This window comes from Falco punctatus, assembly GCF_963210335.1.
Source record: "Falco punctatus genome assembly, chromosome: 8".
In the NCBI taxonomy this organism is placed as follows: Eukaryota; Metazoa; Chordata; class Aves; order Falconiformes; family Falconidae; genus Falco; species Falco punctatus.
In genome coordinates this window covers 12,633,518-12,652,321 of record NC_137588.1, presented here as the reverse complement: position 1 = coordinate 12,652,321, position 18,804 = coordinate 12,633,518, and positions in this window count along the sequence as shown.

Sequence of the window (18,804 nt, the reverse complement as noted above, 5' to 3'; positions counted from 1 at the left end):
GTATTATGCTAAATACAATATCAAAGTCTGTATCTTTTTCTCTTGATGTTCTGCTCTTGCTCCAGTTGTCTTATAATGAAAGCCTGAACCAAACTTATGTTTCTCCTACTACCTGTAGTCCAAATTTTGAGACGATATCAGTGATCTGAGATTGTACTGTAGGAAGGGACATGGCTCTTCATATGACTGATTTTTTTTTTTTTTTTAAATAAATATATATATATATATGGAAAAAGCATAATCTAACAAGATTCTGTGACCTAATGATGGATAAATGAGTTAAAATAATGTGGAAGCTCCAGTATAGAGTTGAACCTGTGGTGCATTTGTTTGCAACATGGGCCATTTTACTGACTCTGGCTGTAAAGGTCTTTGTAACTAACTTGTTGTCAAGGGGTTAAAACCACTTCTGAACAGAGAGAAATATACTTAGCTGCAAGCACGACATGGTATCTTTTAACTCATTATGTAAGAATACCATTCCAGGGAGACCTTGGGTTCTACCTACAAACCTCGCATACCTGGAAATAACTCCAGGATTTAACTGACCAGGAGTATTTCTCTAGAGATTGAAGAAGACGTTACTATGTGAAAAACGGAAAGCTGAACCTAATATGGTGTACTGAATAACAAGGAGAATAAAGTTTTAGTGCGGGAGGCAGGCTTGAGGGAGAGATTACTTTCTGCTGTGGCAACTACACTGGGAATTTAATTAAATTAGGATTTAGTCATGTAATTTCCAGTACTTCCTGATCCAGGAGATTTTTTTTTATTATTATTATTATTAAAAGTATTCCATTTTTTATTTAAGTTTTCAGTAGTTCTGGCTGAAACCCAGAAAAACAAAAACATGGAGAAGGAAGTGAAAGGCAACAGTGGTCAAAGGGCTTTCATTAGTTCAGATGGATTTTTATATAGTCTAAATAGTTGCAATCTGATAAGAAGCTATTAATCTGAATATAGGATGAACTTAAGGCTCTTCAGTTACAAATACGTACTTCCTGTCTGCCTGTTAAAGATGTACTTTTTCTTGATTTCTATGAATGTCTTGATGTGCTTTTTAACTCTTCTAACATTCAACTTTTAATTAAAAGAAAACTCTCTAGAATTAAAGGCTTTGCTACTTTTTAAAGGCTACTGACCAAAAGACAGAGAAGAAAAGCACTTAAAATGTATCCCTGTAATTCTCAGACTGAATAGCAATAATCCTGTTTTGAAATGACAGATTTTTATAGTATAATGATTGCTTTTCAGTGAAACTGGGAAAGTGGTGACTCATTAGGAGATTCACCTTGGACTTACCTATTTGTAACCCAACATGGTGGCAAAGTAGGGTGAGGATTTTGGGACAGACAACAAAAGAGAAGTCACGACAGTGTCTGGTGGAAAAAGAAGGGACTTTTAATCTAAAAATCCATGAAGGCAAATTTTTAATTCACAGGATTCTGTTAAGAGTATTTAAGGAGTATGCTCAACCCTTTTAAAAAGGCTGACGTAACAGCTAAAAAGTCAGTAGACATAGATCTGTTAAGCCCATATCTAAATAGAAATATGGGTAAGCCAGCATAGTTCTTGGGAATAAGTGAAGTTTTTAATATAGATTTTAGTTTTAGAAATCCTTATTGGCTTTGCCATTCAGTGCTATTTTTTCTGAAAATAGTTTTCACTTCCTCTTCTGTCAGGGGAGATTCATGACCCAGCCACCGGGATGAATAAACAAGCAAATCTAAATGGGTGTAAGGAAATCTAAGCAGTAAACGGCAAGTGCATTCTGGAAGTGATTGTGCAATCTTGCTTGAAATCCCACACTCTTACCGCCAGACTGTATCAGTCAATATTTGTCCAAACCTTTGGATTTGTGCATACCTCTCAAAAGGTACATAAAGAAGCACTGACACTTTGTATTTTCTTTTGGTATGAGGAGACAGACCGTCCATCACATCTTCAGGTATCTAATAATTAATTGGCATATGCAGTTTCTACAAGTTTGGTCATGTCAGTAACTCGTGTCAGTTATGCAAGTTTTAAATTAGGAGACATTTCAGAGCCATTCAAAAAAATAGCTGATTAGTTACTTGCCAGAATACATGAAAAAAATTGTAGTATCTATTCATATTCAAAGCAGAATCACTGCATCTGTAGAAACTGCTAACTCAAAGTTTAAGCTATCAGTTGCCTTTTCTGGTTATATTCAGAAAGGAAGCAAGAGGAGCTATTTCCATTGTCTTTTGTTTAAAAATAGTACTTTGTATCATTCCTAAAGCAAATTTAGTTCCGAATTTGAGATGCCTATTAGGTTTCTCAGCCTAAGGGCCTGAGGAAGAAAGTCTGTTGTTTGTTCCCCCCCAGTATCCCACCTAATGCAAGATTTTCACTTTCCCAGTATTTCCTCTTTTGAAAAATGTAGTTTTGGAATGTAGTGTTCTATCCAGTAAGAGCAGCTTTATTACCTTGAACTTCTTTAGTGTCATCGGCAGTTTAGCAGAGTTTCACATCGTGCCATCTGTTTATAACCTACAATTAGGTGACAGGTATAGTATTTCTTTTTATTACAATAGATATTCCTTGTTGCATCTGGTCACAGAAATGTGCTGGACAAAGATCAACATACCATTTCATGTTCTAAATATTTACATAGAAATATCAAACAGTTTAATAGAAATTTCTGCAATCTGTATAAATAATTTAAAAGGAGTAACTGTCTTGGGAAAGTAATCACCACTTAAACCTGAACTGACCTGAACTGAACTACCTCTTTCTGATGACAAAAATGAAGGTTAATAATTTGAGAAATGTAGCTATATTTAATGCAATCTTTGGAAGTAAGAGCCTGTAAATGTGCATACTGCATAAAGAAAATCCAGTGTATTATTTCACTAGGTATTTATCAAGATAATTCAGCTCTTAAAAAGGACTTAAGAAATAAAGATGTCTATATGGTTGCTTCAGTCATAGCAATAGCTCACAGGTCTCATGTCGATTTATTAACTTTCTAGTGCTTGTTCCACGTTTTTTGACAACAGATAATTTGTTCAAGCTTGTGAATAATTTAAATATTAGCGGGAGACTATAAAAGTGTAAGATTCCTAAATGAATACTATACCATATGTCATGGTTTTGGTGGATGTCTGTGCGCGTTCTGTTATCCCTCAGTCATTCCAGCTGGTTATTGATATATTCTTTAATAGATGCACTTTCAGACATTATCGTTTCCCAAGTGACGTTAATGATTCACAACTACTATTAAGGAAAAAATATCTATTACAGTGATTAAAACTAGCTTCCTGCTTCAATTGAGCAGAGCTTACACTGTCACAGGGGGGTGCAAGAACCACCAGAATTGTTAGGCAACATTTAGTTTTAGACCTGGAGCGACTTGAGTGAGTTCCTTCTCAAATTTATTATTCAGATTCCCATTGCATGTTGTACCAGTACCAGTTTCAGGTTGCTGTTTCAGATTGATGGGTTAAGGACATTTTAAATTGAAAACAAAACTATTACAGAGCCTTTACAGCATGCTTGGGGACAGACATGTTGATGATGCCCTTCTTATGATGATCAGCTAAAAGTGGTTTTCCACTAGTAAGTAGTGAAATGTGGTTTTAGAAATCAATTAGATCTGTATCTTATGGTTTGATCTAGTCCTGTGATGGTGACAGCTGAAAAATTCCTCTATGAGGAAAGCTAAGTGAAGTATGCTGTTGCTTCTCTTTGCACTTTAAATTTGCAAGCTGTGTCCAATTATTTGGCTTCTCCCAGGGACCTTCAGTGAGGTTAGAAGTGTCACGCAACTGACAGAAAACACGGAACTGAATGTTCTTACTCACCATTGTAATGGGATGTGTCTGTTTTGACATCTTTTCAGTAAAGTATAATTTCGAAGCATATTCTGAATATTTTCCTATGAAATTGAAGCAGATGAAAGGATAGAAAGCCTGGTCTTTTAGTTTACAATTGGGAAATGGACTGTTGAATTCGATCTTTCCAAAGATAAGCTGAATACCCCTATAACCCTGAGTATGTACATAAAAATAGCTAAGTAGTAGTGTCAGCAACTGCAGGTGCTGCTGGGACACAAAGTGGCAACATTTGTTACTGTCAAGCTAATATCTGAGAGATGTTTTGTGCTTGATTTTTATATCTCTATCTACAGTTTCAATGGATAGAAAACTTTGTTGTCAATTCAGGATGAAGAATGGCTTGAAAGTGTGGGTTTCAGTCCTGAATTGCTGTAATGGTGCTTAATTAGGATGTTCAGGATAGACTGAGGGGAGGAATTTCTCATGTAATCAGAATGAGTCCATTTTCATGTGTATCTTCTTGTGTTTTTAGTGCATCTTTGTGCATTACAAGTTGGACAGATTTGTATAATTGTTGTAAAAAGTTTTGTTTTGTTTTCTGTCTCAGTGGCAGCATTTTTTAGGTGGAAATTCTTTTCAAAAAGTGGAAATACATATATTTTTTTAGTGTATTGCATATAATCAGCAAGTATCGTAATCCATTTGAGGTTTACAGATCTTCATGCTCCATTGTGTCTTCCATGTGTCTTACAAGGGGGTGTACGTGCCATGGCTTGCGTAACAGCACAGTGAATGCTTCCCATGCTTACAGGAATCTTGCTAGCAGTACTAATGATGAGCTACAGATAATGCTCATCCAACTTCGAAATCATAGATCCTGTTTTCCTTGCTGATGCTTTGAAGAATGTTTGTTTCAGGGATTTTTAGAGTTTAGAGGTCTAATCTTTGGTGGTACTTCGAGTTCAATTTTTGTCCTTTATTATAAATAGAAGACTTTTTAGCTCTCTTAGTCATATTGAGTAGGGTGGTGGATTTTTTTGGGTGCAAGTTTTATGATTCAGGTTGTGCTTTGCAGCAGTACTAGAAAGGTCTCTGTTGGTTATTTCAGCTTTAGTAGCAATTTTGAGGCAAAGATCAACTTGGAATTGGGTCACAGGCTACAAGCAGAGAGCTGTATTCGAGCTCACGTCTGCTGAGTCAGCTGTGTTTTATGTCTTGTAGGAGCTGCTTGTTTTAAACTTGCTAATTCTGTGGACTTATAAAAGAGCAATGTGAAACCTAGTGGTTTTGTTGTTTGGTCTTGCAGGAGGATTATGTGCCATATGGGACTATGGCAATAACTTGCAAACTGAAACCTATCTGCATTATTCCTACAATCTAGGCATTGCACCATGTCCAGTATCCTGGTTCCAGCTTGAAAAAAGACTGTGGTGGGCAGTTGATAGGGCAAATAAGTAGGAGTGATGGGTAATTCTTGTATTTATAGCCAAGATTATTCTTGCATAAATTCAGACTCTTGGACTCTTCGTCATCCATGCTTGTGAGGGAATGCAAATATATATATAGATTATCTGTCACCTTTGGATAAGGATTTGATTCAGGAATTGTTATTGTAATGTCCATTAATCAGTGAGGATGACAGGTAATGTGTGTTCTCAGGAACAAACAGCACGTGGTCTATGCAGGTGTGGGGCAGCTTGAAGTCAAAATAATTTGACAGTGGCTTCCCTCTGTAAATATATAATCAATTATTTTGTGTTACATTATGTATTTTTCTATTTACTATTATCTCTTACTATATGTTTACAACTAGTACATTTTATTGATCTACTGAAAATATACTCAAGCCATAATAATCATTATCATTGCGTATTCAGTACGCTTTTATAACTTCTACTTACATTCACTGTAAAAAACTGCAAGTATCTCATAAATCTCCTTTACCCTTTGATGAGCTGCCATCCATGCTTAACTTGCTATCAGACTGTTATCAGTGCACACCCAAACATGCCATTGCTGTGGTAAAAATATTGAGCTAGAAATATAGATGGGAAGAATGCAAAATTATTTTAATAAATGCTGGATTTTTTTTGTCTGAAGACATTGAAGTTGTATACTTATGATATGTGAAGCAGTCCTTTGATAAGAATTTTTATGATGCTTTTCATGTTTCCTGTTCCCACACCTTAACTTTAATATCCTGAGAAAGTAGGATAGAGACAAGATCACAGCATCTGTCTGTTTATGTGTGGATAACAGCTGCTAGCTCTGTCTTGGTTAGATGCAGTATTATGCACAAAATGCAGTCTTCTATGCTGACAATCTAGGAACAAGTGCGATATTATGTAGATTGTGTTATACTTCCCACATACCTCTTGTCTCAGGAAGTGATGATGTATTTGCTTTAGGCTGATGCTTTTTATCTTATTCAGGCTGGTGCAAGTATCAGAGTGCATGGACAATTGCAAATATTTGATCTTTTATCCTGGACATTTTGCATACGCATATGTATTTCAGGGTATGGAATTATTCATAATGACTTCATTTGTTTTACTAATGAATAAAATGTGTGTTTGCAAAATTAGGATTCATTTTACCAGTTGAGCAATACACACTGATTGAGAAGTTAATCATAAAATATTGCTCATTGGAAACTCATACGAAAAGCAGAAAATGCTTTTAAAACTCAGTCAACCATAATTTTGCAGTATTTCCTGGACCTAACTCAAACTGGCTCCTATCCTTCCAAATACACCTCTAATCAGAATAATTCTTTTCCTTACCAAGTACCTTAGATATTTCAGTAATTCTCCAGTTTTCTGGTCTTGTAAGTTAATATCTTTCTACAACACATTAATAATTTCCTAGATGTTTCAGCTATGTAAAAGTTGCCTTGTGTAATATTGATACATTAAACTAGTCATTCTTTCCTTATTCTGACATGAACTAGTGCCTTGTTTGCCTTTTTTTATTGTTACTCTGCAATAAACTGACAATTTCAATATTTTCACGTTTACCCCCAAATCAGTTTCCTGGAGATTGTATTTAATTTGATATGATTATCATGTGCTACCTTAATCTCAGAGTATTTCCCACCCCTTCAGCTTTTACCCCATCTTCAAAGCTCTATTTATCCAGTCTCTGCTGTGATTTAGCTAGGCAATTTGAAACTATTTATGCTAATGCAAGCGGGACTCAAAAATGTTTCACATTATTAAATTCAAATAGCACGGATATAGGATGGCAGGATTAATTTAGCAGGTGAGCAGTAGTGGTGCAAGGGTGGAGATTTAGCACAGATGGATGGTTACAATAAGGTCAGACACCTAAGGAAAGCAGCGAGGAGAGTAGCTGGTTGGGAACTAGGAGTATATCATTGATTTACAAGGCAGGGAATGCTGGCTGGAAAAGGAGGTCTGGAAGAGGTGGGAGCCTCGATTCGAAACTTAGAGATTTGTATCAGATGAAAAGACGCTGGCAAAAGATGACCTTGGATTAAAATAGTCTAAGAGAAACAAGAGAGGACTTGTTAGATAGAGCTTGTTAGATATAAACAGAGGAGGAAGGCAAGTGACACACAACTTGCAGTATCAAGGGATTCAGCTCCCTAACTGTGGTGGCTCCTGACACCAAGCACTTAGAGTTCAGCCTCACCAGACGACTGTGAAATCCTGACCACATTGAAGTCAATCTGGGCTGTGTTGAGGTCAAGAGATTTTGTATTTCACTGTGGTTGTTACTTTCTTCTTTCATTTTGCCAGCTTTTTTTCACCCAGCTTCCCCTGCTTTCTTCTAAAGAAAAAATAAATATATATATGTACTCTTGCTGCCAGAAGAGTTCTAGGTGTGTGCTTTTTGTGTTGGGATAAACATTTTTCCTCAAATTGTTAAGTAGCAGTATTATTTCTTGACAAGCCAAACTGCAGCTCCTTCACAGCACTTTAAATCAAAGGAAGCTGTCTTTAAAAGAAATAATAATGTATATCTTTAAAGGCAACTGAAAGGCATTAACCTGTTTAAAAAAGAAAAGACAAAATACAGCTACAACTTGTTGTATGATAGTACTAAAAGAATAGTACTAAAATAGTACATAGTAACAGTACTAAAAGAATAGTAGTGACACTGAGCTTTTGAGCATACCAGGTAAATCTTACTATTTTGATGTTGTATCTCTAGCATGTCCTTTTTTATAAATACATATATGTATTTATATAAACTAGTGCTTTGAGAAGAAAATGGTCTGATGTAGAAGTGATGCTAGTATTTAAGCTTCTGGAAGATAGAGTTTCAATAAATATATAAATTATTATTTAGAAACAAAATAGACACAGTTTAGTGAATACGCAGATTCATACATCTGGTCCAATAGATACACTGGTTTCTCCTTTAGAATAAAATTAAATTTTCTGCAGCTTTGTTATGTTTTTGATGATACTAGGATGGGCTGTCTCTGTCAAACTTGAGACAATGGATTTGGTTTGTGAAATTAAATTTCTTTTATTATCTCATATTTATATTTGTTCTGTTGTTCATCACAAAAGCAAAAGAGAAGCAAGGGGTCATCACTTTCTTACATATCTCAGTTCATCTCTGCTGCTATGCTTAACATAATTCCTCCTTACAGATCATGTGTTTCTTTAGTGTTTTCAGTCTTTTTCAACAGCTTATTCAATACGTCAAAATATTTTGGTGTGTCTTAAGCAGGGCAGCCACATACTCCCATGGTGTTTATACTGTATAGCAAAGATGAAAAGCTTGACATACATTTAAATGTGCCGCTTTATGTCCATGTTTCTATTTCTTCAGCGTTATATACTTCCTTCAAATAGTCATTCTTGCTTTGTGCTTTCTTACCATTGCATTTAATTTTTGTCGGTTTGCAAATTAAGTGGAAGATGTAACAGGGTATTAAATATGACCGTGGAAAACAGGAACTCCTCTTCCCTGGTAATCTGCAGATATCTCATTTATTATTTGAAGAAAGAGGTGACAAAAGTAAGAGATTTTTCCTTGTGAATATAAAAAAGAAATTAAGGAACACTGACAGATCAGAGTGTGGTTTTAGATCCACAAGCACTGTGGTGACAAGTGTAAGCATTTTCTCAATGCTTTTTATAAAAGCATGGTTATACCATATTTATCAGGCCAGATCCAGAGCCGCATTAATCTGTCCTTACTCTACTGCCTTCAAATGAAACATGACAGTTAAAAAGGTTAGGATTCAGCAAGTGCTATTCATTTCATGTTCATACTGTTTGTTGTTTTGTCACAAATAAAGTTGCTGTGTACTGTTCATATTTACAAAGTTATTTTTTGTATAAAATAGATTTTGAAAATGTGAGTTCTCAGGTTAGTTTAGTGTGTACACGTTAACAATGTATTTATAAACCAAAGTGTATTTTTCTTGACATCTAAGTAATAGGTTGGGAGGCTGGTAGGAAAGAAAGAAACCACAAAGCCTGTGTGACTGTATATGTTAGTTATTTGGTTTACAAATTTTCTTCTGCTGAGTATGTTCTTTATTAAATAAACATTAATAAATGTTTAAACATACTGTAATGGTGAACATAGATGTTATCCATAACAAATATAATGATTTTATAGTTTGCTAAATATTTTCAGATAACTTTCCAGTAGGGAAAACCCAACTGAAATGAAAGGTAAATCTGAAGGCAGTAGTAAGTCATGTAATTTACAGGATTGACTGTAAAACTGAGAAAATAATACATAACTAAAAAACAAGACACGCTGAGCCCTCCATAAAAAAATAAAACAACTTAAACCATCCAGTCATCTGTTTAATAAACCCTGTTTCAGCATTTCTGTTTATCATGAAATATATAATTACTGTATAAGTGCAGGTATTACAAAGGAATCAGCATCTTAATGCATTTTCAAATCTAGAACTCTAGTCATTCAAAATGCCTGTCTGTCAAAAGTTTAATTACACCTAGGAGCAACAGTATGTCTTTAGAAAAGTCGTTTCATACAAGGTTTCTTAGTGGGGCCATCTGTGTACATCTGCAAAACAAAACACATTGCGGGTGTAGCCTGAGATGACATTCTCTACTGGATTACAAGAGGGTTACACCATTGCAGCTCCTCAGCAAAGAGACCAGAGGCAATATTCTACACATGGCAATATAACTTAGAAATAACTTAGATTAAATCCTAGAAAGTTTATAAAACCAATTTAGAGTGTCTCCTTGCTTCTTGCTTTTCCCTTATTTTTAATTTTATTTAGTCTGAGAACTGTTCGTGCTCAAATATAGTTCATACATTTTTTTACTATTATCTATAATGATTTTAGAAAGAAAATCTCAAAATAGAAGCTAGCCATTTTATTTCTCAGCAAATGTCAATTTGATTTGTTTTCTTCCCTTGAGATGCAGGTAAATTGTATATTTTCACCAAATATTTATGTTTATATATTAATGTGACAAAGGTCAGAAAAACTCTGCTTTTTAAAAGTCCCCATATATAAATATATGTATAGAATTAAAAAAAAATTAATATGTTTAAACTATTCTTGAGTTACTTAGCTATCTTTGTATCAGGTTAACAGAATTAATGCCTGTATAACACCTGTATACGTGTAAAATTTGGAATCCCAAAATTCTCTCAGTGATACTTTACTGTTTCAAATGAAGGCCTCATGAAAATGCTTTAAAGCTATTTTTCCTTTCTTACATTCCCATCTTTTACTCAAAGAACAGGAAATAAAAATGAGTGCATATTTCTGAAATATTTTTCTTTCTGGATTGTTTATTTCATATTACACTGTATGAGTGTACTTTTATCAATTTATGAACAATAAATGTTCATGAATAGATTTCTATATTGGAAGAAAAGCTTTTTGCAATATGTAACATTTTCCTTGCTTACATGTATTGTCAGAAATCAGCAAAGTCATTGTGTGATTCCTCACTTATTTCCAGTAAGATTCTTCTGGTTATTGCTGCATACTAAAATAGTTTAATTTCCTCCGTAACTAGTTGAACGCTATTTCTGGAGTCAGAATTTCCTTTCTATCTTCAGCAAGATTCATTAGTTTAATCAAGGTTGTAATTATTTGATGGATTTAGTTTTTTAAAAAATTATTACTATTTAGAAGAGGTAGACTACAAAATTGAGAGGAAAGATTATAATCTTATTGTCATGCAACGTTATGAGCTCCATAATTTAGACCATAAGTAAAAAAATTAATTTAGAAGAAATTTTCAGAGCTATAAAAAAGTAACCATATATTGATATAGTACTTAAATATATTATCATACCTATATCAATATATTTTAGAAACATTTAGAATGTAAATTATTAAACATATTTTTAATACTATTAAATGCTAAAGTACACTTGTGAAAATGTTTTAAAAAGTAACAGTATTTTGAACTTAATACAAAAATGAATTAAAGATTTGTTCCTCATCAGAAATAAATCTCTAAGGTAACTAATTGCAGTGAGTTGAACCCTATTTGCACCATCAAATGACACATTTTATTCTTTTTGATGGCATGTCACCCATGCTGCAGATACAAGCTTTAGAATGTATGCAAAATCATAATTCTTTATACCTAACAACTGGAGGTTAACCACTTGCAGAAATTTTGCCTTTTTTTTATGGAAAAAGAAAAGGATATTCCCTTTTAATGCCAACAAGATCCTTGTCTTATTACAAATAAATTAATTACTGAATTCTAATAGAAGCATTTATCATGAGAAAGTGTCTGCCCTGGTGAGCGTTTATAAATCATGCTATTAAGATGAATAGTACTTACTCAGATTACTCTTAAATATTTAAAATGTTGTACCACTAAATTTGTGACTTTGTTTCTCTATCTTGGTTTTGTTTGCTGCTCAGGTCCAGTATTGTGGCAGTAGAGGTGAGGATTTGGTACTTGGAGTCAAGTGAAATGATGTCAAGTCACATGTTCTGAATGAGCACATAATTCACAAATCCATTACAGTTGTATATGATGTCAGATTAAAAAAGATAATTTGCTTTGTTTTTCTTAGTCTAATTAATAATTGATGTGCCTTACCCTATAGAAGTATATTAAAAATGTATTGTGAATGGCAGAAGTAATTATAGGCTTACGAACATGTCACCATAGTTGAAGATTTATTTGCATTTTATTTTTTATTTCTGTTCCTTGTGTTTTTGTAACTTGGGTGTAAACTATTACTGGATGGTAGGTCTTCCAACAGAAGGTTCCTCAAACAGAACAGTTTGTGAGAAAGTAATATGTAAAAAGGCACAGAAATATTTTATTTATTTCCTTATGAAACACTTGGCTACAGCCTGGTTCATTGGCTTAAAGACACAAAAATTTGCTGAAACGTGCCTATATGTTTTCCTGCAGATGCAACACTTGTCAGAGTGCTAAGCATTGCACATGGGTGCGTTAGTCTTTGGCATTTCCAATGACAGCCCTGATTTGTGCTATTTAGAAGCTTCCTTTACTCCTGGGTGGGAATCTGCTGTGGAGCAGTAGTTGTGAAAAGCATCTGTGCTAGGGCAGATCTCAAAACCAGTACTGTCTATCAGAGTGGACTTCAGATTTAAAGGAACTTCAGGAAACGGATTTAGAATAGACACAAGGAAGGAAATGTCATGCTCTCTTGCAATAGATTTACGAGGCTATATGTATGATTGCTAATGACTGTAATCTCCTTGAACATATATTGTCGGAAGGCAATTACCAGATCTCATTAACTTGTCTTTGCACATAGTATGATGAATTTCAAAGGATCGTATCAGGAGAGTGAGTCAGGGGCTCAGACTACTCCAGGTCCTTTGGGAGGGCTTATGCCTATGGAGCTAAACTGAAAGCAAAGCAGCACACCTCAATGCACATGAAATCATTTTCTCACAGCTATCCTTTTGTTCTCTAATGAAGGTTTTAATGTAGGTAGAGATTTATGTGTTTCAGTTACATGGGGATTCATTCAGTTAGATAGTGGAATTTTTGATTAGATTAGAATGTTTGTTCTTTAGGGAAAAAATTATTCATGAAGATTTAAAAGGTAGTTTCCTTATTTTCAAGACTTAACTTTCACTTTCCTGCTGTATACTTTTTTTCTAAATAAGTGTCATGCATTTCAGTTCCCTTTGAGTCTTATTTAGGATGGCCTCTCTAATGATACCTTTATAGCTCTTGTTTAATGACAGATGTGCGCAGTAGATGTGAAATAATTCTGATAATGTTAGCTGAATTTTGGAGGGCTTTGAAGAAGTAAAAACAATTAAAATTATGGATTGAGTAAACAGAGGCTCATCCAATTCCAGAATTGTCTCTGTAACAGAGAAAAGCTTGACCATATTAAATTGTTTATTGAAATGCTTATGGGCTTTGAAGTCCAGATTTTCACCCCAAGATTTCAGTAGAAGTACAAGCTGAATTACACAATGCTATGAGGAGTTATTATGGAGATGGCTGGAAAAAATGACTTTGCATAGATTTGTATGGAAAAAAAAACCTGTATACAAAGAGTTAATGAGAAGTAAACTGGAGAAAAGGGGCAACTCAGAAATTACCAAAATATTTCTTTTTTTAAATAATCTGTACTTCCTATGATTGTACATTATGGTTTAAATAGCTATGGTTTAAATATGAGTTATTCATGTTTTTGTGATAAAGTAGTTGTAACCTAAAACAGTTAATGAGGTATTTGGAACAGTGCACAATTTCTTTTGTCAGTAAATAACTCATCCAAGGTACTTTTTTAGTTAAGTGAAACCATTCATATATCTGTATCACCTCCTGGGAATAGCTTGGTCTGGGAGAAATGGGAGGGGGGAAAAAATAACGTGCAATATTTTTTTAAAGTTAAATATTTTTGAGTAGCCCTCATTGTCCTAAAGATTCGAGGCTTTTCACTTTGTTCCAGGGTTATGTATGGACTTGTACCAGATTGCAGATATTCAGATGGTACTTCGTTTGTGGTAGTTTTATGGTGTGTGTGTGTATCCACAAATAGATATTTTTTTTTGTACAAATGCAATGCAAAACAGTGTTCTTTCATTTTTACAAAAATGAGTAGGTGATAAGAACAGGTTGAATAACAGGATCATTTAAAACTCATTTTCTGTAGGAATATAAGCTTTCCATTACAGCAGACTATTGGTCTACCTACTCTTATAGTTTGTTAAGCGTCAGATACCTCAGAGAAAAAAAAAGTATAAAACTTTGTAATGAATTAAGTCAAATTAGTGTTTTCTGGGTCTACTTTCTTCCTAACCACAGCAATTAGTACAAGTCTTAGGCTCATGAAGCATGAGCATTTAATTACTCATAGTTTTATATCTGACCTAGAGTTTCTTTGGATACTTAAACACACAATGTTGTATGTATGTGTAAATGTATGATGACTTTTAAAGGCATTGTATACTTGGCCTTCTCACTATCCTTTAAACTCAAGGGATTGTATAACATGGTTAGAACTATATTTTTTTTTAATTGAAAATTGCATATTTTCACTTTCTTTGTATTCTCCTTCTGTGATAAAAGATAAAGAACATGCACATGACATTCTTTGGGTACAATGGTATAATTTGATGTACTTTCATGTGCTGTATCTATACACCAAACAAATCATTCACTTTTTATCTTTTCTAAGTATTTTTGTCTTTTAATTAATCTGTAACATTTCTAAGATGGTGAGACAAAACTAAGAAATTAAATTCTTACTTTTCAAGACTATTTTTGTCTATGTAGAAGTTTGGCTAGTATTCTGAAACTAATAATCTCTCTAGAAAGTGTATTCTAATTGCTATTATGATGTTAATAGGCTGAGAATTGTTTTCTAAATGTTTATTTAATTGAAGTTGTGCAAGTATCTGAATCAGTTGTGTATTTTAAGTGTGTACAGTACCACAATTTCCTATAATGTCTCTTTTTTTCATATAGTCTCATTACACAGATCTCTGTTGGACTGCACAGTCTTACAGTTTACCTTCTTTTTAGACTCTGTTCTATATTTCTACTGGGGAAAAAAAAAAAAATCCAAGACAGTACCGGTTTCTTGTCTTGTTATTGAATGCATAAACATTTTATACTACCCATTCTTCTCAAAATTCTTCTCAAAAGAGTTACTATACTAAGAGAGATAGATTAGTTCATTTTCTGCAATTTGACAGCAAATTTTTTTTTTTTTTTAAAAAGGCATATTGAGGCTCAAATGCACAAGTGCTATTTGTAGATAGCTAAGTCCATTGCATGCCTGCATGGGAACGTGCAGACACAGCAAAGGGATAGGAAAGGATTCTGTTGATTCCAACTGGATGACTATGTAGAAAACATTACTGCATTTCCAATTAGTTGTTTTGGCTTTTTTTAAAGGGAGGGTTTTGTGTTTGTTTTTTTTTTTTGTTTGGTTTCATTATGGAATAAGTGTTTACTCTTCCTAATTAATCTCTAGATAATTAATTGCTAAAGAATTCCAGACAAGATAGACCCTGGAGAACTAATATGAAGGCTCACAGAAAAGTTACTTTTCTTGCCAGGCTTCAAATATGAATCTGAATGAGAGCATAAAAATTGCTTCTTATACTGCACACAATTGTATATATCATCAGGACTCAAGACATGCAACCACATTCTACATCTTAACAGTGAACTAAATAAGCTGTGTCTTGCATGTATTCATTCATACAGAGCCTACAGAATCTGAAAGCTTAAAAGTCAGGGTAAAAAGTCTCTCTTTTGACCATGTTTCTTTAATTCAGACTAATCTCAAGGGCTAAGGAGCTCACAGTTTCCACTAGAAGTGTCCTTGTTATTGTCTTGGCCTTTTCCAAAAACTGCACTCAACTTTTGAAGTAGTTTTTAGTAGGGAAAACTCACAGGTATTCACTTGTATCTTTTTGAATTTTTAGTTTTGTCACTGGCAATAAAATGTATGTAAGGTATGGAAACATTGTGGACCATTTTGATAAGAATGTGCACATCTTGGATAAGTTTCCTTTATCTGTTTCAAACACTATTGCATTGAGGTGAAATGCATTTATTAAGTAGTTTTTTCTGTAATATATTCTACATAAGTAGAATTTTCGATTGAATATAAATGTTTGAATACCAAGTGTTAATATAATTAATACAAATAAGCAAACATATGTGTACTATACAGAAGGTTGAAAATTCTGTCCTTGTAACCCATGTTTCCCTAAATGGAAACTCTTCACAGAAATAATTTTGCTGACAGTCCTACTTTTTTTTTTTTTTTTGAGTATTTTTGAAGGTCCAGTGTGGAATTTTAGGGGAAAAGGAGGAAAGAAGGGCTGTCAGGCTTTGTAATTACGGCAGGTTTTATGACGTCTTACAAAGAATGCATCCTACAGCCCAACTCCTTTCAGCACTGTCAGAACTTCCACTAAAAGCTGGCGTTTTATTAAACCATTAGATACTGAACCAATCTCAGGCAGAGTCCATCAGTCTTAGCATCTGTGGAGTTACCCCAAGGTGCAAGCTGTTCAGTGAAGTGGTCTTCACAAATACTTCTATGATTTAACAGCATTTTATTAAAAGTTTCCCAGAATTTTGCGTAATTCTTCAAACAGAGCATGTGGGAATAGGAGCATGTAAAAAAATTAAGCTTTGTCCATAGTTATTTAAGCTGTCAGTGTTTTCACTACAGCAACAGAGGACAAGAGGTAAGAAAGCTTCCTAAAATAATGGTAGAGCATCCTATGTTTTACTTGAGTCCTGTCTATGTCCAGGAAAGCAACAATTCCACCCACCTCTAGCTTCTTTTCCCACTTCTCACTCTGTTTATCACTGATAGCAGACAAAGAAAAAATGTCTTATTCCTTGCCTTTGTATAATGTATGAGCTCAGGAGGAGCTGATCACAAATCTTTCCCGAATCACTTAAACAGTGTTAGTACTATCCTGAAAAAAGCAGTCTCAGTTAATTCACTACAGTGATTAAGTTGTTTACGTTTGAACACACCGTCTGTCTTCTGTTAGGTCTTTTAGAGCTATAGCACAACCTGGAACTGTAGGATTAAAGATGAACTAGATGAAGTAGAAGGATTAAAGATGAAGTTGTACATTCAAAACATGGTTAGTAGCCTAGTAAATACACATCTACAAGCCTAAGTCTTTTGATATGTTCATGAAATGTGCATAAAGCTCCCATGGGGATGAGACAGTAAGGCTATCTTGGCAGGGTGATAAAGTTTCTTGTAAGGTTGCTGGAGCGGTCACCTATGATCTGCATGAGACTAGCAGAGACAACAGAGAAAGCAGAACAAAGGTGTCGCTCTGGGAGAGCGGGATGTGCAGGAGGGGGAAATCTTCTTTTCTTCTGAAAGCATTTTGAAATCCCCCCTGACCTTTCTGAACCCTCACTTTCTCCTGGCATCCTACTGATCCAGGTATTATATCATCCTTAGGATTAGCTCTGTCATTTCTGCAAAATTGAATTTTTACCCTCTTCAAAGCCTGAACAACATCGTGACAAAAATTAAATTCTGCCTACACTGCTGAGAAACCATGAGCTAAATCTACAAAGATTGCGCTCCTCAGATGTGAGGAACAGAAGAACAGGCCTTTAACTAGATCTCTTTCATATTATGTGAGTGCATCAACTACTAGCCTTTCTGTTTCCTTTTTTTCTGGTTTATTGAGGGGGAAAAAGATAATCCACTGAAACAGTGCCTGTAGGATGGCTTTGGGCTTCAATTTTACATGAAACAGGACCATCCCTGAAATATCACTGAAGGTTTGTGGGATGAATATCAGTACACACTGAAAAGAGGGATATCTATTTTGGTACTGATGCATAGGTATTTTTATCTTAGGTTAAGAAATATATTTGCTGAAGGTTTTATCACTAGCCATCATTAGTGTACTTTGCTCATTCTATGAAATCCCATTTGAATTTCTGCTGACTGGACTTTTCACATGGGGACGAACCAAATTGTGTTTGACATAAAATTTATCTGGATGAAGTGTTTTAAATTATGTCAGTGAGCCTAATGAACAAAATTTAATGGGTCACTTGAGGCTTTATTAAGTTGAGTACATCCAAACAGATTTGCTTTTCAGGATTCAGCCTTTTATAAAACTGTTGATTTGAATTCACTAGGAAGTTTGGCAAATTCTTTTAAAAAAGACCTCATCTTTTCTACTGGAAAATAAAACCTTGGCAGGTCTGTGTAGAAACAAGTCACTTAGCAGGTGATGCAATGTCAACGTTTAAGACTTAGAGGGTATACATGCAATAGGCGTAGCAGTATCTTTACATTTTGAACAGATCCTTTTTCTTTCTTACATCATTTTCCAGATGATAAAACAAACTGGACATAGAAATTTAATACTTTGTAATTTGTGTAGGTTCTGAAAAATCAAGAAACATGTTGAATCATTGTGTCCTAAACTTTTTGTTTGGTATTAGGTGACAATGCGAGGCAACTTGTTAAGTCTTTGAATATGAGGAAAAATTTGCACTGTTTAACTTAAATAAAACATCAAGAAGTATGTAGTGGTCTTAAGAGTGTAACAGCCTGTTTTAAAGAATAAAGTTGTAATGTCTTTCCTGTGGCCAAAGAGTAAGAAAATTTAGAATTAGGAAGAGTATTTTTAATGGCATGGGTAGTAAGCAAACTCTTCAGAGATGTGTAGTCTTTTTCTTTAGAGGCCACTGAACACTGTCTGGACTGACTGGAATATTTTCTAGGAATAGCAGAAGCAGAGATGTATTTCCCCTGGGGCAGGGCGACAGAACTTCTTCAGGTTCTTTCTAGTCTTGTGATTCATATTATTGTCTGCCAAATTATTAATAATTAGCATTTACAAAATATATTACAGAATGCCATAAACTCACAGAAACTTGTATAAATGGCTAACAAGTATCAGGCAACTATAAGAAGAATAAATGTTTTATTCTTAAGGTACCATACCATTATGCATAATTGGCCAACTAACAATGGGAATAATTATCCAGTGCAAAAGTGATAAAAAAGTTTGGATGCATAGGTTAGTCTGAGGTAGCACTAAGTG